The following is a 24,007-nucleotide window of genomic DNA, read 5'->3' as shown; positions in this document are numbered from 1 at the left end:
GCCCCTGGCCAGGAAGCTTACAGCGTCACCCCTTCTGAAGTAACAAAAACCCTAAATGAAAACCTCAAGTCTTTGGGTGGGATTCACAAAGGTACTTGAGCATTGCAATGCTGAGTGTCACAGTGCCTAACTTTTAGATGCCTAGAAGAAGAAAAAAAACAAAAACAAAAAAAACCACCACACCACAGGAACACCACCAGGATCCACAAAGCCAAGTTAGACACCCAAGCTCCCAATATAATGAATACGGGGAGAGAGGTGCTTTACAATGTGATCCACATGCTAGGCGGGGAGCTGCCAAAGCTAGCTACTGGGAGATGCCAATGACAGAGGTGTGTACTAAGCCCCATCCTTCACGCAGAGACAGGTACCTAACTTCATGTTAGAGGGAAGAACCTGTTTCTGCTTAGCAGTCCACAAATGGGAACCTGGAGTCAGGAAGTTTAGGGCCATAAGGTGTTTCTTGTAGCAATGAGCTAGGTGCCTGCCTCACTCTACACAAAACAGCTAGAGGACGAGAAGGAGGTTACTCCTGGGGGAATTCTGCACTACTGCGCTTGTGCATAATTAATGAGCCACACATATTTTTAATTTTTTGCCCAGAAAAAAGCTTCTGCCAAAATGTTGCTGCAGTTGCGCCTTTTTTCCTACCAGAGGGCACTGTGGTGCAAGAACAGCAGCAGCTCCTGGCCAGCTAGGGAAGAGAAAGAGTCTGACTTCTTTTGCAGTGCCTGTCAGGCCAGGTCAGGAGACAGGGCTATGGGGAGACAGACAGTGTGGGGTACTGTGGGGGGCAGTCAGACAGGGGCTCACAAATGCTACTGGGGGATGACAGACAGGGGCATGGGCTAGATGGGAGTGGAGGCACAGCGGGGAGGGAGGTGCACGGCCACATGGTGATGGGGGAGGGGGTGCAGAGCTACATTGGGGCAGACGATGGCTGAGTGGGGGTACAGAGATACATGAGGACAGGGGGAAGCGGAACAGGGACATATGGGAGTGGCTGAGCCACATAGGGATGGGGGGGGAGTGAGTGTCTGAGTGGGAGTAGAGGGACACATGAGGACAGGGGGTGCAAGGACACATGGGGGTGCAGGAACACATGGGGACAGGGGCAGATGTACCTGACTGAATGAGAGAGGCTAGGGGGTCAGCCAAGGTCTGCATGGGGGAAACTCCCGAACAATCCCTCCTGCCCCTGCCCAAAAAAACCTGTTCTATACTTTTCCAACCCAAAACCAACAACCCTCCAAGTTCACACCCAGGCTCCTTCCCAGCAATTTACTTCCCTCTCCCTCAGCTCCTCTGTTACCCCTGACTCCCCCAAGCCTTTGCACTACTCCTGAGGAGTGTGGGAAATACTGTTCTGTATTGTAGTTTAAATGAATTATCACTCAGAGTTCTGTATTAATATGCCTAGTAAGAAATCTATTTGGTAAAAAAAAAAAAAAAAATCCTGAATCTTTTTGTTGTCTGTATTATTACAAACATACTTGCCAACAGGTATTTTGAAATAAATGCTCCAAAATAATTGAAACTAGTGTGATTATATTGTGTTATTTTGGCAAATAAAATATTCAGAATTTTGTAGAATTTTAAAATATTGTGAGCAGAATTTTGAATTTTTTTGCACAGTATTCCCCCAGGAGTAGGAGGTAAAGGTGCCCCCTTATAAGTTTCATCCAGTGGTTAGATTACTCACCTGGGACATGGGAGACCCAGGTTCAATCCCACCCCCTTTGCTTGATGGGGACAAAGGAAGAAGAGCCCTGTTCAAATTCTCAGGAGAGAGGGCTCTAACCACTGAGCTGTGGGATATTCTGATGTTGGGCTCGCTCAGTCTCTCCTGTTGAAGCTGTTCCACTGCAGATAAAAAAAAAAAGCAATTGGAGCAGGGGGACTAGACCCAGGCCCTTCCCCCTCCCACGTCCAGCAGAAGTTTTGTGAATATCAGTGGAGTTAAAACTGGGACTTGGGGTATGTCTACACTGCAATAAATGACCCACAGACCCATAGCATAGCCACAGCTGACCTGGGTCAAGTGACTTACACTCACAAAGTTCAGGCTGCAGGACTATAAAACTACAGTGTAGATGTTTGGACTTAGGCTGGAGCCCAGACCCTCAGACCCCACTTAATTTTATAGCCCAAACCTCATGAGCCCCAGACAGCTGACCTGGTCTAAGATTCAGTGCAGTGTTTTTTTTTTTAATCACAGTGTAGACATACCATTAGACACTGTGGCTGTAGCACCTTTGTGGACCTGAACCTTAGTGACTACGTATCAGATCTTTGACCTCCAAGCTGGGCTCAACAGTCCTTGCCCCTTTAGTCCCAAAGCTTCCACTACCCCTCCTGCAGGGGTAGGGTATGAAGAAACCTAAGTCTGCCCTCTCCTCTGTATGCCACAACAGGGACCTTGTGATAAGTAGCTAGCAGCCATTTCTTAGAATCCCTCACACGTTCACTGGGCTGCTTCCTACCTTCACCTGTTTGCAGCATCTGCTATGGAACTGCACTCTCCAGTCCTCTCTCTCCCTAGAATTTCATATGCCCATACAGCTTCTCCCCATTTGCTGCTGAGAAGCTTTCTCAGCATAGCTCCTAACCTCTCAGGCAGACCCCTGGTTTTCCTGCTCTCCTCTCCCACCAGGGCCAGCCTATAAAATTTCCATTTTCATTCCTGCCCTATTGGCCCTGCAGCCCTTGCTTTATAGGAACCACCCAGGGTAGTTCTCCTCAGCTGAGTCTACTCCTTAATTGCCTGTCTCCCATCCAGGTGTCAGAGAATGAGCTAATATGGCTCTCCACTCCCCTTAAAACTGTGGCATTTGCAGATGCCATCACACTTAGGTTTCCAACATTTGAGTTTTATCGCTCTTGTTTCTGAAAGTTAATATGCTCTCAAACCAGTGATATGTGCCTGCAACCTTAATGAAGTTTTATTTCGGTGGGCCTCAGACAATCCTGCTGTCACTGAAACCCCTGGAGCTTTGTCATTGGCTTTAGTATGAGCAGAAGCAGGATCTGAGAGGTGAAACATATGAAGTGAATTGAAGAGAAGAATCTGTTTGTTTGTCAGTGTGAAAGACTTGCTAGGAAGGATTCCAATCTTGGTTCCTCTCACCTCAAATATGACCACTGGTTTTATGCAAAAAGTTCCATATGCAATTTAACCTCCTTGTTTGTGGTTGAGCAGCCAATAGCCTGAAGTTCAGAAATGTTTTGTAATGTTAAAAATGTGTCATAAATGGAAAAATTAATGTAAGCATAAAGGGAGTTTAAATAAAGATAAAAATGTAAACAGTGCCTGCTTTATTGTGTGATTAGTAATTCCATCTGCTTGGTGTCTTCTGTAGAGAATGGATTTGGAGGGGAAGGGAGAGTTTTTCATAGTTTTAAGCCATGTAAAATTCATAAAAATATTTCAGAGAAAACAAATCTAAAATAATTTGCATCTTTTCCACCGAGGAAGTGCTTAAGTAGTTATGCTCTCAGACAGAGCTGTTCTACTCTGTGCATTGTAGTCTGGTGCAATGAGGCTAAAAGTTAAAGTGGAATAAATTATTACACTACCTCTTTCTCCTCTGCTAACTCCTACTCCCATTTTTGGTAACTTCATTTTTCCGACTGATGACCTGCCAGACCTTGCTGCCTCCCACTTTCCTTTCTTGATCCACCTCTTTTGACCTGCCTCTGGATTAACTCTCACACTCACTGACAGGGTCACTCCTTGGACCTTGTCTTCACTAATCCCTCTCAGATTTCGTACTGAGTTCCATGTCTCCTTATCTCCTTGAATATAACTCACTCCCCCCTCTTCAAGAGTGACACAGCAGCCACTCGAGAGCTCAGATAGGCCTAAACATTGACCTAAATGTATAAACAATGAGATTGCTAATCAAATATAATTCATAATAGGGATGAGCCCCTTTCTCCTGTGTTAGCAGGTTCTGGCACGGTGGCTGAACAGTGTGAAAGAAGGACAGCGCAGTTCTGCACCCATTCCTTGTGAGCGAGGTGCAGTTCAGGTCCTCCAAGCAGCCATCGGAAGATTCTACTATCTGCATCCATCTGGCTTGTGGAGACCTAGTACAGTATGACCACCGCAGCTGCAGCAGGGGCATAGAGCCCCATAATTACCAGATTGATGGGTCTGCTCTCTTCACTGACACAGAATTTGGTCTGAAGGGGGAGGGTCATATGATTAGCTCATTCTTTTTTCTCCAGCTTTCATTCAGTCTGGGATGAAACTACTCCCCCCAAGTGAGACTGTATAGCAGGAGGTGGGATGGACTGGGGTTGGGTTTTGGCAGTCTCACAAGATAAACATTTCTAACGCTACTGCCACCTGAAGTGTTTTAGGAGCCAAGTCCCATTTTGAATAGTGACTCAAGCATTTAGGTGCCCAAGTCTAACTGAACGTCAACACGACTTAAGCTCCTGAGTCACTTTTGGATCTTAGGTCGGTCTATAATACAGATCTATATCGGTATAACTATGTTGCTTAGGGCTGTGAAAAATCCACACCCCTGAGTGCCATAATTATACCAACCTAACACCCCTGCGTAGACAGCGTGGTGTTGGCGGGAGAGCTTCTCCCATTCACATAGTTAATCCACCTCCGCGAGAGGTGGCAGCTATGTCGGCAAGAGAACTCTCTCCTGTTCTCTCTCATCTTCATTAAAGCACGACAGCGCCGCCGATGCAGTGTTTTAAGTGTGCTCTTAGGATTTTAAGTTGCTAAGTGTATGTATACACAGTGAGCGGCAGCCTGCAGCAGCGAGCCCACTGACTTGGGCTCAGGGGGCTCTCACTATGGTGCTAAAAATACCTGTGTTGATGTTGTAGCTCAGGCTGGCACTTGGGCTCTAAAGCCCCCCCCCCCCCCCGTCCCTATGCCTCAGGGCCCAAGCCACAATGTCTATACAGCTATTTTCAGGGCCATAGCTGTCGACCATCAGAGGAGTGAAGTTCTGGAACAGCCTTCCAAGGGGAGCAGTGGGGGCAAAAGACATATCTGGCTTCAAGACTAAGCTCGATAAGTTTATGGAGGGGATGCTATGATGGGATAGCCTAATTTTGGCAATTAATTGACCTTTGACTATTAGCGGTAAATATGCCCAATGGCCTGTGATGGGATGTTAGATGGGGTGGGATCTGAGTTACTATAGAGAATTCATTCCTGGATGTCTGGCTGGTGAGTCTTGCCCACATGCTCAGGGTTTAGCTGATCGCCATATTTGGGATCAGGAAGGAATTTTCCTCCAGAGGCCCTGAGGTTTTTTCGCCTTCCTCTACAGCGTGGGGCCCGGGTCACTTGCTGCAGGATTCTCTGCACCTTGAAGTCTTTAAACCACGATTTGAGGACTTTGATAGCTCAGACATAGGTTAGGGGTTTGATACAGGAGTGGGTGGGTGGGTGGGTGGGTGAGATTCTGTGGTGTGTGTTGTGCAGGAGGTCAGACTAGATGATCATAATGGTCCCTTCTGACCTTAAAGTCTATGATTCTATGACCTGGGCTCTGAGGCTCGCTGCTACAGGCTGCTGCTCGCTGTGTAGACATACCCTTCGGTGCTTTTGAAAATTTTACCCATAACTTCTATGTGGTTGTCCTTGCAACCCTTCAGGATCCAAGCAGGACTTCATACCTTCAGAGTTCTGCAGGGACACATTGCTCTAGGTATCTCCCTTTCAGAGAGCAGGTAGGGCTGTTCTAAGCCCAGAAATAAGAGGGGCGGGAACTCTTCTTAGCAACTTGGTCTTCCAAATAAATAAAAGTAAAAGGGTTAAATTATTACACTGTGTAACTCCATCGACTTAAAAACAGGTAAAGATACACATGGAATTTTCATTTCTTATCTTCTTACTCAAGAAACCTTTAACCTGAACATATTAAAGGCCCTGCCAAAAACAGTTAATCACCCTGGGAGGAAATGTAACTAAGTCATCACCATCTCAGTGACTAAAAGCGGAAGTAAAAACGTTTGTGGTTTCTCTAAAAACACGGGTTTAAAATTTACCCTTCCAACAGACTCCTCGGTCTCCAAAGAGAGTGTTATAATTAATCAATGTACAAGACTCTCATCATGCTACATTAACCTTACCGAGGATTTAAGACTAGGAACAAGAGAAGCAAAGCAGCAAAAGTGAAAGAGAAGGGAAGATGATACATTAAAAAGCATATTCCTGCACAAGGTGAGTATTCCTCTGTTTACACCACCTGCCATTGTTGCAAATGCCTCAGACATGTCCTCTTCTCTAGTTACTTTGGGCTTGATCCTGCAAGGTGCTGAGCAATCTGGCATCAGTCCAGCACAGCAATTAAGCATGTGCTTAACTTTAATGAGTGATCCCACTGATCTGCTTAAATTCTGTTTGTTTTCAGAGACAGATTCCTCAGCACCAAGTGCTTTAACTGCAATAGTGTCTCCCTCCTTGCAATCTGCCATTGCAGCTTAGCTCTTCCAGCGTCTTTTAGGGTTCACCCATATCTGCTATATATTGATGGGAAATGTTAGATTGCAAGCTCTTTTCAGGAGAAGGCCGTCCTTATTTTTATTGACGTGCACACTACTGAGCAGATGATCAACACTTAAATACAATAAAAATATTGTATTTGTCAGGCAAAGAGTTTCTCCTTTTATTGTTCTGGTTGAATATACTATACTTATGTAAAATGATAGGCTAGGCTAGGCTACCAGCAAAAATTGGTAGCCTAGAAGTGGTGCTTTTTAACCAAAGGGCAAATTAAAGAGTACAAGAAGACCCGGGGATGCTTTAAAGCAGGGATTGAAGGCCAAGGAGGTGATTCTTAGTGCATGTTTCCCCATATTTCTGTTTCAAAGGTCTTTTTGATTTCTCTTTCAGACTTTAACCAACTGTCTTTGTATTCATTTGCTTGAATTTTAATGGGAAGTATTCATTTGTTTTATTATAAGTGATTCTAAATGACATGGGCATGCGTAATGACTGGTCAACCATACTGCTTCTTGCTGGTCCCTGGTGTTGTGCTAAGTGTGTTGTAGTCTTCTCTGTACTTCAAGTATGGAAGATATTTGTTTTGTTCTAAAAAGCATGAACAGAAGCAAAAAGCATCTGTGAATAGTCTTTGAATAAAGATTAGTGGTACTTGCCACCTCTTTATATCTCTTTCCACAAACGTTCACATGAATACAATTTGGTTCCCGACAGAGAAAGTATCACGAATATTAGAGCAAATATTAGCTTATAACATGTGCCAGAATATGGCCTCACTGAAAACTCTTTGAAAGTCACCATTCAGGGATCCTACACAGCGGTGATTTAGGTGGCCAAATAGCAAATTATGACCAGGGAGTATTTTAAGTGATAGTTAGTCCATAAGGTAAAATGCGTTTGACTAAAATATTTGTGGAATAAATAACTAACAAATTCATTAAAAAGTTAAGTGATGTAGTGGATTATTTGTGAAGAGAAAAAGGGGATACATTCCTCAGCTAAATTGTTCACTATGAATAGTCCACCCAGCTATATGTGTACAGGATGTACAAAGAGAAATTCAGGCGGACAAAGAAATGCAAGAGAATGCTTGTTTACTGAAGGCTTCCTAATGTCAGTGATGTAGGAATTGTTAATTCAGTGTGGTTGCCTGGGGTATGAGGGAGGGCAGAATGTGGCTCACAGCTTTAACTGTTATCCAGTTCTGCCAGTCTGCTGAATCAAGCTGTTGAATGAAAAGCAGTGTATGTCCCGAAAAATCTCTAGAAAAGCACATGAGCAAGTAATCATAACAAGGCAAAGTGTAATGAAGCGATGTTTATTGTGTTTATCTAAAAGCATTGCTCAGTTTGACAGCTTTACGATTCACAACTTGTTTCCGTGAGGGTCCAAGAGCAGGGGTGGCCAACCTGAGCCTGAGAAGGAGCCAGAATTTACCAATGTACATTGCCAAAGAGCCACAGTAATATGTTGGCAGCCCCCCATCAGGCCCCCCACCCCGCTCCCAGTGCCTCCCACCCACTGGCTGCTGATCAGCACCTCCCCCTCCCTCCCCACACCTCCCGATCAGCTGTTTTGTGGCATGTAGGAGGCTCTGGGGAGGGAGGGGGAGGAGCGAGAGTATGGCAGGTTGAGGGAAGGGGGCAGGAAGGAGTGGAATGGGGGCAGGGCCTGTGGCAGAGCCAGGGTTGAGCAGTGAGTACCCCCCGGCACATTGGAAAGTTGGCACCTGTAGCTCCAGCCCCGGAGTCGGTGCCAATACAAGGAGCCGCATATTAACTTCGGAAGAGCCGCATGTGGCTCCGGATCCACAGGTTGGCCACCCCTGTCCAAGAGGGATGGTAGTCACACAGTCATACTACAGCTTGACTGAATGCATGTAAATAGCAAAAGGCAGACCCTCAGCTAGTAAAAAAGTCAGCACAGCTCCACTGAAGTAAATGGAGCTGGCCTGAGTTATACCCATGGAAGGTCTGACTCCCGAGGTAAGACAGCAGACAATACAGGAGCAGTAACAGTTCCAGTTCTGTTCACAGCAATAAGGCTTAAAATAAATTGTATTGATTCACGGGGGCAGTTCTAGCAAGTATTCAAAATATTAAAGCATCATAGAAACAGTAAGCAAGGCATACCAGAAGAAGAAATAGCATGACAGTATCACAATGAGGCTAAGTATCTGGAACTTGACATTTTTTGTTTGCTTCTCAGGAAAAAAATGTCTTAAAACCAGATAATGTTAGTACTTGCTTTAACAGACCAGGGGCCTACATCCTCAAAGGCACTTAGGCTCCTGACTTATTTCAGTAGACGTTAGGAGCCCAAATACCTTATGAGGGTCTGGGCCAGGTAGCCTTAGTCTGGCTATTTGGGGCTGCCACTCCCAAAGCCTGCATCTCAATCAATTTTGGTTACAGGTACAGCTCTTTGAAATAACATTTAACATCCCTGTGGTGGGAAGAACATCTCAACAGCCCAACACTGTGGCATTTAATTTCAGAAAGGGGAACTATGCAAAAATGAGGGGGTTAAACAAAAATTAAAAAGGTACAGTGACTAAAGTGAAATCCCTGCAAACTGCATGGATGCTTTTTAAAGACACCATTGAGGCCCAACTTAAATGTATACCCCAAATTAAGAAACACAGTAAAAGAACTAAAAAAGAGCCACCGTGGCTTAACAACCATGTAAAAGAAGCAGTGAGAGATAAAATTCATCTTTTAAAAAGTGGAAGTCAAATTCTAGTGAGGTAAATAAAAAAGAGCATAAACGCTGCCAAATTAAGTATAAAAATGTAATAAGACAAGACAAAGAGGAGTTTGAAGAACGGCTAGCCAAAAACACAAAAGGTAATAACAAAATGTTTCAAGTACATCAGAAGCAGGAAGCCTGCTAAACAACCAGTGGGGCCCCTGGATGGTCGAGATACAAAAGGAGTGCTTAAAGACGATAAAGTCATTGTGAAGAAACTAAATGGATTGTTTGCTTCAGTCTTCATGGCTGAGGATGTTAGGGAGATTCCCAAACCTGAGCTGACTTTTGTAGGTGACAAATCTGAGGAACTGTCACAGATTGAAGTGTCACTAGAGGAGGTTTTGGAATTAATTGATAAACTTAACAGTAACAAGTCACCGGGACCAGATGGCATTCACCCAAGAGTTCTGAAAGAACTCAAATGTGAAGTTGCGGAACTATTAACTATGGTTTGTAACCTGTCCTTTAAATCGGCTTCTATACCGATTGACTGGAAGATAGCTAATGTAACGCCAATATTTTAAAAAGGGCTCTAGAGGTGATCCCGGCAGTTACAGACCGGTAAGTCTAACATCAGTACCGGACAAATTAGTTGAAACAGTAGTAAAGAAAAAAATTGTCAGACACACAGAAAAACATAAACTGTTGGGCAAAAGTCAACATGGTTTCTGTAAAGGGAAATCATGTTTTACTAATCTATTAGAGTTCTTTGAAGGGGTCAACAAACATGTGGACAAGAAGGAATCTAGTGGACATAGTATACTTAGATTTCCAGAAAGCCTTTGACAAGGTCCCTCACCAAAGGCTCTTACGTAAATTAAGTTGTCATGGGATAAGAGGGAAGATCCTTTCATGGATTGAGAACTGGTTAAAAGACAGGAACAAAGGGTAGGAATAAATGGTAAATTCTCAGAATGGAGGGGGTAACTATTGGTGTTCCCCAAGGGTCAGTCCTAGGACCAATCCTATTCAACTTATTCATAAATGATCTGGAGAAAGGGGTAAAAAGTGAGGTGGCAAAGTTTGCAGGCGATACTAAACTGCTCAAGATAGTTAAGACCAAAGTAGATTGTGAAGAACTTCAAAAAGATCTCACAAAACTAAGTGATTGGGCAACAAAATGGCAAATGAAATTTAATGCGGATAAATGTAAAGTAATGCACATTGGAAAAAATAATCTCAACTATACATACAATACGATGGGGGCTAATTTAGCTACAATGAATCAGGAAAAAGATCTTGGAGTCATTGTGGATAGTTCTCTGAAGACGTCCACGCAGCGTGCAGAGGCAGTCAAAAAAGCAAACAGGATGTTAGGAATAATTAAAAAGGGGATAGAGAATAAGACGGAGAATATCGTATTGCCCTTATATAAATCCATGGTACACCCACATCTTGAATACTGTGTACAGATGTGGTCTCCTCATCTCAAAAAAGTTCAGGGCAACAAAAATGATTAGGGGTTTGGAACGGGTCCCATATGAGGAGAGATTAAAGAGGCTAGGACTTTTCAGCTTGGAAAAGAGGAGACTAAAGGGGGATATGGTAGAGGTATATAAAATCATGAGTGATGTGGAGAAAATAGATAAGGAAAAGTTATTTACTTATTCCCATAATACAAGAACACAACTGAAATTAATGGGCAGCAGGTTTAAAACAAATAAAAGGAAGTTCTTCTTCACACAGCGCACAGTCAACTTGTGGAACTCCTTACCTGAAGAGGTTGTGAAAGCTAGGACTATAACAGCGTTTAAAAGAGAACTGGATAAATTCATGGAGGTTAAGTCCATTAATGGCTATTAGCCAGGATGGGTAAGGAATGGTGTCCCTAGCCTCTGTTTGTCAGAGGATGGAGATGGATGGCAGGAGAGAGATCACTTGATCATTGCCTGTTAGGTTCATGCCCTCTGGGGCATCTGGCATTGGTCACTGTTGGTAGACAGGATACTGGGCTAGATGGACCTTTGGTCTGACCCAGTATGGCCGTACTTATGTTCTAATGACTAGACTGTCAAGCAAAAGGCCTATCCGTTGTCTGTACTCAATATAAATGAATATACTGACAATATGCTGGTCTCAAGCTCTAAATATGGCTACACAGGGCAGTAAGACAGCGACACTGCCTTCACTCAAAGACATATGACCAATTTTATTAAAGGTCACACTTAGTTGCTTAGTCCACAAAGAAACACAAACTTACAGAGGTTATTATAGAATATGTCCAGCTGCTGCAGTAGCATCTTAGATGCATCAAAAAATACAGGGCCAGTTGCTGCCAATGTAAACAGGCACAGCTGTAATGATTGCCAGGGACTTTCATCCATTTATGCCATCAAATAATCTGGCCCATAATAATCTACATAGGGTAATAGTTACTAATAATTAATCTGACCCCTAACACACACTCAGTTATCGAGTTGGGCAAAAGAACATCTCCATTATTAGATTATGTTTTGAAACAAATCAACTTTGGCTGGCTTTGCTTTGACTGAGTTCTCCACTTTAGTGTTAGCATTTTGCAAACATTCTACCAAACAAATGCAGTGGCAGGAATGTTACTAGAAACAAACAAACAAACATTGGCAGAAAGCAGATCTCAAATCCGTAATCGTAAAAGTCCAAACTTATGATTAGACTACTGTTAAGCTCACTGAGCCAGGCAACAGGCATATGGCCTGTATGGCCAAACAAAGCTGCTCAAAAAGCAAATCATGACTACCATCAGATACTTAAAACAGTGCTCACATGGTGAACAGTTCATAAACAGTGCACAGGTTGACGTATGTGTGCATAATATAATTTTCAACAGCAAACAATTGTTCATTTGTGACCAGAAACAGGGCTCTATTTGTCAAATGCATTATTTGATGTGGATCATTTGCCCAGCTCTGCTCAGACTCATCAGTGCTCCCAATCTCAGATCTCTCATCCCCCTTGTGTCACTCCCTGCCCACTCCCCATATACCTACTGCAGAGGAGAATAAGTAGTGTGCACCCACTTATCCCTGTGCATTTAGATCCAAGCAGTCCATGCAAGGCTGAGAGAGAGATTTTTACTCCCACCTGATCCCCTTTGTGGGTGCATAGAGCCCAGATTCCAATCTAGCCCATGGTGACATCTCCTCAGGGCTGGCTCTAGGTTTTTTGCCGCCCCAAGCAAAAAAATTTTTGGCTGCACCACACCTCAGCCCTGGGCTCTCTCTCCGCCCCCCCCCCCCCCCCGCACCCCCTGCTGCCCCAGCCCTGGACTCCCCCCGACCAGTGATGACTCTGCCTGCTCCCCCTCACCTCCAGCCAGTCCAGCGCTGGCAGGGTCGGGGTAAGCAGCAGGGCTCCCGGGCCATGCTCAGCCCAGGGTCCCTCCATCCAGGGCTCCTGCCTCCAGAACCGGCCGGGACCCGGGAGGCCAAAGCTGGGGGACCACCCCGGCAGAGGGCTGAGGAGCCAAGGCAGGGTAGCCCCAGAGGCAGCGGAGCCCCGGAGAGCGGGATGCGGGCCCCTCACGACAGCGCCCCGCCTTCTATGGCCCCGCTGCTGCTACTACTTCTGGCCGCCCTGCCACAGTCCCTGGGCAGCTTGGGCCGCTTCGCCCAGCCCCGGCTGCAGCGCTGGGGGGCAGCCGCTCTGCGGCACCTGCAGGCGGCTCCGTGTGCCCCGTGGGGTGTCCCCCAGCCTGAGTGTTCCCCGCTCGAAGCCTGCCCGGCCCAGCCACAAGGTGTGGGCGCTGCTCCCCCACGGCATGAACTGCAGCAGCCCCAGGGCACCCCCCGCGCTGCTGCTGCCAGGGCCGGCTCTAGGCTTTTGCTGCCGGAAGCACAAAAAAAAAAAAGGCCAGAATGCTGCCCTTGAAAATGTGCTGCCCAAAGCACGTGCTTGGTTTGCTGGTGCCTAGAGCCGGCCCTGCATCTCCTACTCCTCCTAAGCTGATGTGAGAGAAAGCCCTGTTTTTAAAGAGGCAGACATTTTTAATTAATTCTGTTGCTGCAAATTACAGAGTTGAATAAAGGAATTCTTTAGTGAGTGGGTTGCGGAGAAAGTCTAGGACAGGGAGAGCTAGGCTGGGGGTGGGACTCTAAAGCTCTGTTCCTCTATTTGATGCAATCTCTTTTAAAGGTCACCCACTGGGAGACAACATCAATCAAATTCTTTTTCTAAAAGGGACAGTGCTACCAGTGAAGATTTATATAACACACTTGTGCTACAGTTCTGTATTTTTTTTAAATCATTTTAAACCATATAATAACTTTAGCAGGGATATCATAAGAGGCTGCCAAAATTTCAAACATTTCCTTGATGTAGGATGATCACAATGGAAAGGAATGTGAATCTTATCCAGCAGTCAGCAAGGTTTTGTCTTCCTTAATCCCTGAAACTAAATCATTGGGTAGTTTTTAGTCTCCGACCTAAATCTTAATTGATGCTTACTGTCATTTAGATTACTGAATGATTCTTTTAACCAGAGACCAAAGTGCTCTTTAGGGCAGTGATGGTTTAGGAACTCCATGATAAAATATTTGAACAGTAAATAACCCCTAGGATTTATTACTGTTGTGATCTATTCGTGTATGACAGAGCACGACAACCCTCTAAGGAAATCTGATCACTCTGAAAGCTCAAGTTTCTTTTTGATATTAAAATTGCCTTATTTTAGGTGGTTGGTTACCAGAACCTAAGCATGGTGTCACAGTGACAAGAATACACATTCAATAGAACATCAATAGAACAGGTGATTTGTTCCCAGTGTGCTGTAATTTTACTTTGCACTGTGTAGACATTTGTTTTTTCCAACATGTGAATTCTACCAAACCCCCCAGAGTAAGCCTTCCTATTCTGGCATAATCCAAAGGCTATTTGTTTTCATTTAGCAATTGGTCAGACACAGTAGAGCAAAGCAGAGAAGCTAAAAAGTCATCTCCATATCCCAGTTAATGACAATTGCATCAGAAGTCTCTTCAGAGGTGCCAACATTGCAAATAACTAGTAGAGACTCTGGAGTGGGTGATGGAAACAGAGACTTTCCTGTCGAATCCACTGAATTGATTTGGGATTCAGCTTTTCAGAGGAATGTAGCAATAAAACTTAACATTTTTCCTAATGAAACTGGCAGCGTCCCATTTCAATAGAGGCAGAGGACATACATATCTCATCGCTGTGAACCTCAACAAGTTCAATTGTGTCTTAAGAACAGCTACTGACTGTGTCAACTGCACCCCTCTTTTCTACTCCTCTGACCACACGGAGAGGAGTCATTTGGTATGCTCTCCGCTACCTCATAATCCCTTGCTGTTCCTCTTGGTATCTCTGCCAAATGGGGGCTCGGGTGGCTTTCTTTATTAAGCCATAATTAAAGGCCACATGCCTTTCTGGCGAACCAGTGAGTTTTCCTAAGGAAAATCCATCAGAAGGTAATACTGCTCTTTTCAACATTAAGGCATGGGTTTATAGACCATTGACTTTACATGCTTAAGTGACTTGCTTAAATGGAGCCTTAATCTCTCTGTGCCTCAGTTTTTCCGTCTTTAAAAAATGAAGATAACACCTCCCTACCTCAGAGTGGTGTTATGGGGGCTTAATATGTTAACGTTTGTGATTTATTCAGTGACTACAATATGAAGCACAAAAGAAAAGCCTATAAATAATAAATCAGGAGGTGCTCAGCACTTCATAGCATTAAGTCCTAGAGCAGAATGCTCATCCAAGTCTAATTAACCATTAATTTCATAGATCATAGAATATCAGGGTTGGAAGGGACCTCAGGAGGTCATCTAGTCCAACCCCCTGCTCAAAACAAGACCAATCCTCAGATAGATTTTTGCCCCAGATCCCCCTAAGTGGCCCCCTCAAGGATTAAATTCACAACCCTGGGTTTAGCAGGCCAATGCTCAAACCACTGAGCTATCCCTTCCCCCAATGAGAGTTGAGGGTGTCAAGATCAGGTTCTTAATCCTATGATATGCCAGAGTTACAAAAAATTCGGAGTGAGTATTTGATTGCAGTTAAACTACAATCTGTTAACACAGGAAATTTTTCTTTGGAAAGGAACTGACTTTTATTAAAAAAAAAAAATGACAGCTCCCAATTGCTATAAAACTTCAGGCATACAAGACAGAACCCTATTCACACAGTAACCAGTAATTTGTTAAAGAATAAAGGCTAGATAGCCATTTGACATTAGTGATTGGATTCCACTCAAAAGTGCAAGATTTTGTGTAAACTGTAATGATCTGACTGGTGTGTCCCCCAGTGGTGTCATACATGCCTGAGCAAGGGGCTTTATGAGGCAAGGGGTGGAAGGCTACTATGTTTATAATTATTGGAATGGTTTGGGCAAGTGCTGCTCTGTTAGACGTGATCCAAAGGCAACTGAAGCCGCTGAAAAGATTGTCATTGACTTCAGTGGTGGATCGGGTCCTTGATCTGTTGGCATTGATGGAATTAGGCCATTGTAAATAAGAAAATAATTTGCTCCCAGGTGTATGCAGTCCATGTGAAAATCATACATCGTAATTCAGGGTTTTGTTCTAACAATATTCTGATTTGTTCTATGTTTGCTTCTCTCCTTTCATTCACTGGCCAAGATTTTATTTCTTTTGATTTCCTGTTGTGTTTCTCTCCTCTCCATACCTCACAATTCCAGATTTATCTTTCATTTCTATGTTCTCTGAGGCTTTTTTTTAAATCTTATTTTCCCCTCAGCCATCATGCCAGGTGTTTATAACCATTTCATCTGGGTTTCTCTTCTTTCCAGGTATTTCTTTGTCTTTGTTTTTGTTTGTTCTCTTTCCCTCCCCCCCTTTTTCCTAAACCTCTTTTCATTCACCAGCCACTGCACCTTTTTCTGTAAAATGCTTCTTTTCAATGTCTTTTTATAATTTTCTCCTACTATGCTTTGCATTTCTGTTTAGCTCTGAATTTTATTATGTTTGGGTTCATTTTGATTCCTTAATCATGTTTACTACAGACATTTATATGATACCCATCACTATATTATTTATAAGAACTTTCCATGACTGAAATAATCTCTCAAAAATAGAGAGATATTTAACTTTCATTATTTACTCCCATTTTTGTTTCTCCTTTCTTTTTACACCCTGTATTATTCCAGCTCTAAGCATCAATTATTATTATTATTATTTATTTGTATTGCAGTAGCACCATGAGGTCCTAGTCAAGGATCATGCTAGACACTATATAAACACAGCACAGAAAAAGAACTTAAATGTAAGTCTGAGATGAGAGAATAGGTAGATATGACAAACATATGGGGGGGAGGGGAACGGGATGGGAGGGATCTCCAGACAAGAGGAAGTAAGCAGCAGTTGTCACAGTACACAAATTGCCTAGCCATTGTCAAGTGTTTTGCAGGCCTCATGGCAGAGATGAGTTTTAAGGAGAGATTTGGAGGAGGATAATGCAGGAGGAGACCTTGCAGATTTTTATGGGGAGCTCCTCAAATTGATAAGGGGCTATGCAAGAGAAAGCATGATAGTGTTTGTGGGGAAATGGGACTGATGGATGATAAAGCAGGGGTCTACAGCTCAATGTGGTATGAGACATGATAGGTAGGGTAGGGATACCCCACAAAGCGCCTTACACATGAAGGTGAGTAGTTTGTCTTCATTTACATTCACAAACTTCGGAAACATTTAGGTCCAGATCTGAACTTCACTGTTCGGGGCCCATCTCTAATTTCCTCTCTTCATATTTCTCCCTCTTCAACTCCAGCTGGCATTGATACTGGCTCACTGGCATTTTCAAACTATCCAGCTGCAACTCCACAAGAAATGGTACTTGTGCTGCAGACATAGCCACATATGAATACGAGACAACAAGCCACAAACCTAAAAACATGCCACACCCCAAACAAGGGTTTAAAAATTACCATTATTAGCCACTAAATAGGGTAATTCTTGATTCCCAAGCATTTGGCAGAACATCCAGATCTGTTTCAGACTCTCTCAGCCCACTGTGGTGAAGTGGCTTTGCAATTTTTATGTAACAACTTGGGAAAAAATAACTACCCATTTCTTCAATAATCTTCTCTTTGTTTCATGCAACTTGCTTTGATCGTGCTATGAACCAATGTGTGATTGGCTGAGTGATGCCAGTCACAATGCTAAGTTCAGATGCCAACAAAAATGAACATGGGTAAAAAAATCTGCTATTTGGAAAGCAATTCATTTTTTATAGATAACCAGCTTTACTAACAACCATTTCTAAATCTGCACAATGGAACAGAATAAACACATGACCTGTTCCACAGACATAAGGACCCATTCCTCAGCCTTGGTCTACACTTAAAAGTCCAGCAGGGCTGGAATTACATTTTCTCTTTAGTGGGCAATTCTGCAATTTCAAAAAAATTTCCATTCTGAAACAAACCAAAAGCAAAAACTTTCTAAACTTTAGATAAAATTGAAACTTTTCATTCTGGTTTTGACCATTACAAGTTTCATTTTGAAAAGTCATTCAAAAAAAAATGGAAATAACCCATTCCACATCCTGATTTGGCATTATCAAAATACTTCCTTTCAGGTTTATTTTCCAAACAAAGTTTCATCAAATTTCACCCTTTTTTTAAACATTTGCATTTCCACAAAAATGGACTTTTTTGTAAAAAAAAATGGTTGCGATGAAAAATTTCTGACCAGTTCTACTTAAAAGTTTTGCCGACATAGCTACATTGGTTAGAACTGTGACAAAACCCACACCCATAACAGACCATCAGACACTGGGTAAAACTTGAACAAGACTGAACAAATATATCTATTTATAGTAAAAGTTGGGTTAAAAAGAAATTTTTGTTACCAAAAATAAAAAATCACCCATTCATCCAGAACGTCTTAGCAGCTTTGGACAAATGTTTTAAATTCCTGTTGCCAAGGTCCTCTCTTTTAGCTACTTTCATTAATAATCAGGAATTTATCCCTAAGAAATATCAAAGCACCTATTTGTTGTGGGTAACAGCTGAGATTACTCAATTCAGACAGCTGTCCCTGGGTCCTGATCTGAAATCACACCAAGAGGTATGTAATAATGTAAATAATATAAAGATATATTTCAATATTTACACGTCAAACATTTTATTGTGAAATCTGGATGCCTGGTGGCTCTATGTAGACCTTTCACCATATTTGAAGAGTTGACCCAGGAGCAGGTTGGAACAAAAGATTCACTCTCTAAGAGATCTACAGTTTTGACTGAAAAAGATGTTGATAAGAACACTACCCAAATGAAAAGATGGAAAAGGGACTTGGACAAAGAAATTGATCTGGATGATTGGGTCTCTATATGGGAAAGGGGATATAAATCTTCAGTTAGTGTGGCTCATAAAGAAAAATTTTAGAAGTCACTGTGTAGATGACATTTGATTCCAGTTAAAATCAATCATATTTTTGCTACTGGTGGGCGTTCTGTGGGGGAGCTGTGGAGAAAGGGGAACATACTTGGATATGTGACGGTTATGTCCAGGAATTGGATGGTTTTGGGAGGAAATTATGAAAGAGACTCATCTTACAACAAAATGCCAGCGCCAGACCTGCTTACTTAATGATACAGTAAAGGATCTATATTTTAAACAGAATGACATTAGTTTCTTATTGTTAGCAGCAAGACGTTTTATTGCACATTGGAAAACATGACTCCTCCTCCTATGGAACTGCAGTATAGTAAAATACAGACTGTCCTTGTAATGGAAAAGCTTTCACACTATTTATGTATACAACAGAAGTGCCAAAAAGAGAAAGGTATTTAGAAATGTGCTCACCCTTTTTAGCATACTCAGTGGAGAAGGGATCTCCAGACAGCGAGCCAGAATCTTTAGCCAGGTTCTTTGAATATTAACTAGCTCCTGAATAAGTAATGTATGATTTAGCATGTTAACATTTTATTGTAACTTTGCCTTAATAAAAAATGTATGTTTGTTTTTTTAAATGACACCCCTCACCAACAAACTATACCAGCAAAATCCCTGCAGTTATTCCAGGAAAAAAGTACTTTTGCCTGTGTAGCTTATTGTGTCTTTTTTTCCAGCATAAGCTAAGTTTTCACTAGGGTGGTTTGCTGGTATAGATCTATCTATCTATTTCTATACTGACAAACCCTTTTAAATGTAGAGAAGGCCTCAGTCTTTTGTGGGCTCCACCTCTAGTAGCGTCTGAGCTTCAGGTTGACTCTTCATCAGTCAACCTGAGATAAGAAAGCCTATGTTTTACAGTATAAATAATTAATACTTTTCAAACTTTGTATTTCTGAGATGCCTATAGGCATTATGTCCAAAACAACATCATAATGTATGTGGTTAATGGTTATACACACGCAATACCCTTCAGATGTGTTAGGAGGCTAGAAGTCAAAGGTCAGATTCTTTCAACCACTCAAGAAGTGGAAGCATCTAGCACAAACTGCACTTCTTGGTGTGTGTTACTGCCTGTACAAAAGGCTTTGTTACTCGGTAACTTCCACATGTTCTGGAAAAGACTCTAGATCACAGCTAGTTCAACTGACAGTCAAGAGACTTTGTGTCCATTCTGGTCCCTTCATTCTTCTTTATCATAGTAAAATTCACATGCACTCGCATCCTCTGCTCTGCTCCCATCCTTTACCACCAACTTCACATAAGCTTTGTGGAAACGCTGTATTTTTCCTTCAGACTGCAAAAGCAGATGGCTTCCTCCAAACTCTGATGCCATATGCCAGTCATCTGAAGATCCTTTAGAATATTCCTCTTGCTTTCTATGGAAATAGGGAAATCATACTTCCAGGCTCAGACTTTACAATGGCCCCCAAGTCCAGGGCAATGAGTGGGCCGTCTATGTCCAAAATAGGTCAGCATTTGCCAGCACTGTTATTTTGATCTAGACTTCGCTATATATTGCATGTGACCTAAACATCTATTTTAGATACTTATATAGCCCTATTGCTCTAGTATCTGAGCACCTCACAACCTTTAGTGTATTTATCCCCATAGCACCCCTATGAGGTAAGGCAGGGAATCACCAATCCTGTCTGTCTGTCTCTCATAACCACAGTATTTCACACTGCCATGCAAGTTCTGATGCGGCCGCCTAGATTATTTTTTCCCTATGTTAATTCAGAATAAAATTATTTAATGTGGCTTAATTTACGAAAATTAGAATGAAAAACATCAGTACCTCAGGGATACATGAAAGAGGTACATTTACATTTTTCTTTGTGTTGGAAACTCTGTACTTGTACTGCCCTGATAGAAACCTGCCCACAACTTTACAGTAACAATTAAAGGCTACAGTATTATTTGGAGTTGGGAGAGTTTAAAAAGACAACAAAACCAACAGGAAAACCCTGGCCATGGAGCTCTAAAAATAAACAGTAGCCTTTCAAGTGACAGTAAGGGGTGGACCCTGATCTTGTTTTCATTCCCTTTAGTATAGTAAATAGATGTGAGATAGTGGCCCAAATTCTGCTCTCCTTTGTATCAGTTCAGAATAGTTCAGCAGTCTCTCTCTGGGTACATAGAGTAACGGAGAGCAGAATTTGAACAACACAGGGAAATAGTTGCTTTCAATTCTCTTTAGACTTCCTTTGGCTTCTGAGAGATTTTATTTCTTTAAGGCCAAATGCTTTCCTTGAATATGCTCATGGAGTCAAATCCTGGTTCTGTTGAAGTACATGGACATTTTGTCAATGTCTTCAATGGGACGAGGATTTAGCCTACAGAGTTCCCACTGATATCAACGGGAACCACCAGTGAGCATCCATGGGCAGAATTTGGGAAAGACTACTTTAAAATGTAGATATACTTGGTGCGCCTGATCTTTGGCTCCACTCCAGCTGCTCTGCATCACCAGAATATCACAAAACATCTATAAAGCTAATGGATCTGTCCCCTGGAGGGTTCTCCCCATGTAGGGGAATCTTCAGGTAGCACAGAAACACCACAATAGTTTCTACTCCTTCCCCTGGCTCATGTTCCCTTGGGGGTTTTCCTCACAGATAAAGGAGACATGGCCAGGGTTTCCATATACCTTGGCAGTTCCCAGGTGCCAGATCATCTTGGGGCTGTGGGCAGGCAGGTGTAAGTTAGGGCAGGGTATAATCAGGCTGCTCTGCCTGGCACCAGAACTAGGCTGAGCCCCAGGACAAGGGGGAGAGTAAAGGTGGCTTAAAGCCATCTTTGCCAACCTCCTGCCAGTATTGTGCCAACTGAACTAGAGGACTTCCTGGTACTTATTCAGTAAGAGTGTCATTATGGGGGTCTCATGATTCAATTACAAGCCAAATGATGACTTTTTCTAACTGTTGCTCTGCAAACTCCATCTGAGATCTCAAAAATCAAGCTGTTTTTCTACATTATACACCTCATCATAACAGCAGCAATTCAGAACTAGATTCTTTACTCCCTTGTACCTTGTGTTGTCATTGACCAGTGCAAAGTCTGTGTAAAATTTACAGATTCATAGGCCAGCAGGGACCATTATGATAAATCTAGTCTGAACTCTTGCATAACACAAGGAATAGAATTTTACCTAGTGATTCATGCATCAAGCTCATAACTTTTAGTTGAGTTAGAGAATCTCTTTTAGAAAGACATCCCAGTCTTGGTTTCAAGACTTCAAATGACAGAGAATCCACCACAACCCCAGGTAAATTGTTCCAATAGTTAATTATGCTCATTGTAAAAATACCTGTGCCCTATTTCTAGACTGATTTTTTCTAGTTTCAGCTTCCAGTCATTAGATCTTGCTATACCTTTATCTGCTAGATTAAAGAACCCTCTGCTATCAGAAATCTCTTCTCCACATACTTGTAGACTATGATCAAATCACCTTTTCTCCTTCTCTTGGTGAAACTAAAGAGATTTAGCTTCTCTAGTTTCTCACTGTAAAGCAGATTGTCCAGAAATGAGTTTGTTCTTGGCACTCTTTTCTGAACCCTTTGTCAACATCTTTTATAAAGTGTGGATACCAGAACTGGGCACTGTATTCCAGTCATGGTCTCACTAATACTGTATACATTGGAAACACCAGCTTCCTAATTTATATTTGATATTCCCTTGCTATAATCCAAGGATCACATTTTCTATTTGAGCCATCACATTGCACAGGAAGTGCATGTTCAGCTGGTTATCCAATGTGACCGTAACTCCTTTTCTAGTCAGTTTTCCAAATTACACCCCACCAGCCTATAAAGTCTGACCTATATGCTTGGTTCATAGTTAGATGACCTTAAATTTAGCTGAATTAAAATGCATAGTGTTTAAGTGAGCTCAGCAATCCAGATGGCTCTGCAGAACTGAGCTGCCCTTATCATTATTTACCACTCCATGAACTTTTGTGTCATCTATAAACTTTATAGCAATAATTTTATAGTTTCTTCCACCTCATTGATAAAGAGATTGAATAGCACTGGGTCAAGAACGGATCCCTGAGGGCAAGGCCAGCTCCAGGCACCAGCGCAGCAAGCTGGTGCTTGGGGTGGCCAATGGAAGGGCGTGGCATGTCCGGGTCTTCGGCAGCAATTCAGTGGCAGGTCCCTCAGTCCCTCTCGGAGGGAAGGACCCGTCGCCAAATTGCTGCCAAAGAATGAAGCGGCACGGTAGAGCAGCTGCCGATCGTGGCTTTTTCTTCCCTTCTCTTCACCGCTTGGGGTGGCCAAAAAGCTGGAGCCGGCCCTGCCTGTGGGACCCTACTACAGATTTCCCCATTGGATGAAGATTCCCCATTTAGGCATCAGGATCTGAAATGTAATGAAATTCAGGGTGTTCTAAATTATGAACAAATATTCACTAAACATCATAGAAATTTCGCAATTTTGTTTTGCCCGATTTCATACCCCCCACAATGTTACTTTTCTGTGAAATTTCACAAAAGGTTTACCCACAAGAAAACTTGTAAAAACTCTTCAAATTCTGCCCTGACCTTCCTTTGGGCAGAAGAACATCACCAGTTCCATTCACTAAGGGCCTCTTAGTGTCTGATTGCCTCCTACTATATTTATTGTTTCCCTCTCCCCCACCACCCCATGACTTTTCTTTGTATCATCCATCTCATCTTTTAGACTACTAGCCCTTAGAAGCAGAGACTGTCATTTATTATTGTGTGTTTGTACATGACTAGCACAATGAGGCCCAAACTGGTTGAAGCTTTTAGGCCTTGCTGAAATATACCTGATGAATAATAATGGTGATTATAGTCCCACATTTACTCTCATTGAGTAGTATTTTACTCTGCAAGTGAGGGTGTGGTAGGGTTGCCAGTCCTCCAGAATTGTCCTGGAGTCTCCAGGAATTAAAGATTAATCTTTAATTAAAGATTATGTCATGTGATGAAACCTCCAGCAATACGTCCAACTAAAAATTGCAACCCTAGGGTGTGGGTGGCAGAACCAAAGTGAATAATAAAAAGTTCTCATCTGCTCAACTTCAAAATATCATAACTCTATTCTATCATATTCTAGCCCTTGTTTTAAATGTCCTGTCTTTTGCTTTGGGAAGAACTAACTCATTTCCACTGCCATTATTCATCTGGAAACATTCAAAGAGAAATTGGGCAAAATAGCTGTGCAAAACAATTGGAACGGAAGGCTGAGCTTTGCAGGATTTTGCCTTGTGCTTGGCACCTTTCATTGGGTTGTGTTATTCTGGGTTCTGTTATTGAGTTTAAAATATCAAATGTTCATCATCATTCCCAAACTAGATAAATTGGGCCTGGCAGCCTATGTGAAATACACTCAATAATATAATATTGCATAATATTATTATAGTAATATTTAATAATATTGCAGCTCTGACCAATA

General features: G+C 42.5%; 1 protein-coding gene across 2 annotated transcripts in view; it reads left to right on the top strand.

The window, feature by feature from the left end:
- The first annotated feature begins 6,007 nt into the window (after positions 1-6,007).
- NEDD9 (neural precursor cell expressed, developmentally down-regulated 9) overlaps positions 6,008-24,007 on the top strand; it is a 133,408-nt gene continuing 115,408 nt past the window's right edge. The window contains exon 1 of one of the 2 annotated variants that reach the window (XM_065584959.1): positions 6,008-6,199. The gene's annotated coding sequence lies outside the window, so the exon portion shown is untranslated. The remainder of the gene's footprint in view (positions 6,200-24,007) is intronic. The other variant, XM_005305192.5, reaches the window with a different exon arrangement.

This window comes from Chrysemys picta, chromosome 2 (genome assembly GCF_011386835.1).
Source record: "Chrysemys picta bellii isolate R12L10 chromosome 2, ASM1138683v2, whole genome shotgun sequence".
Lineage (NCBI taxonomy): Eukaryota > Metazoa > Chordata > Testudines > Emydidae > Chrysemys > Chrysemys picta.
Note: the sequence above shows the minus strand (reverse complement) of the source record. Positions and strands in the feature narration are given on the sequence as shown.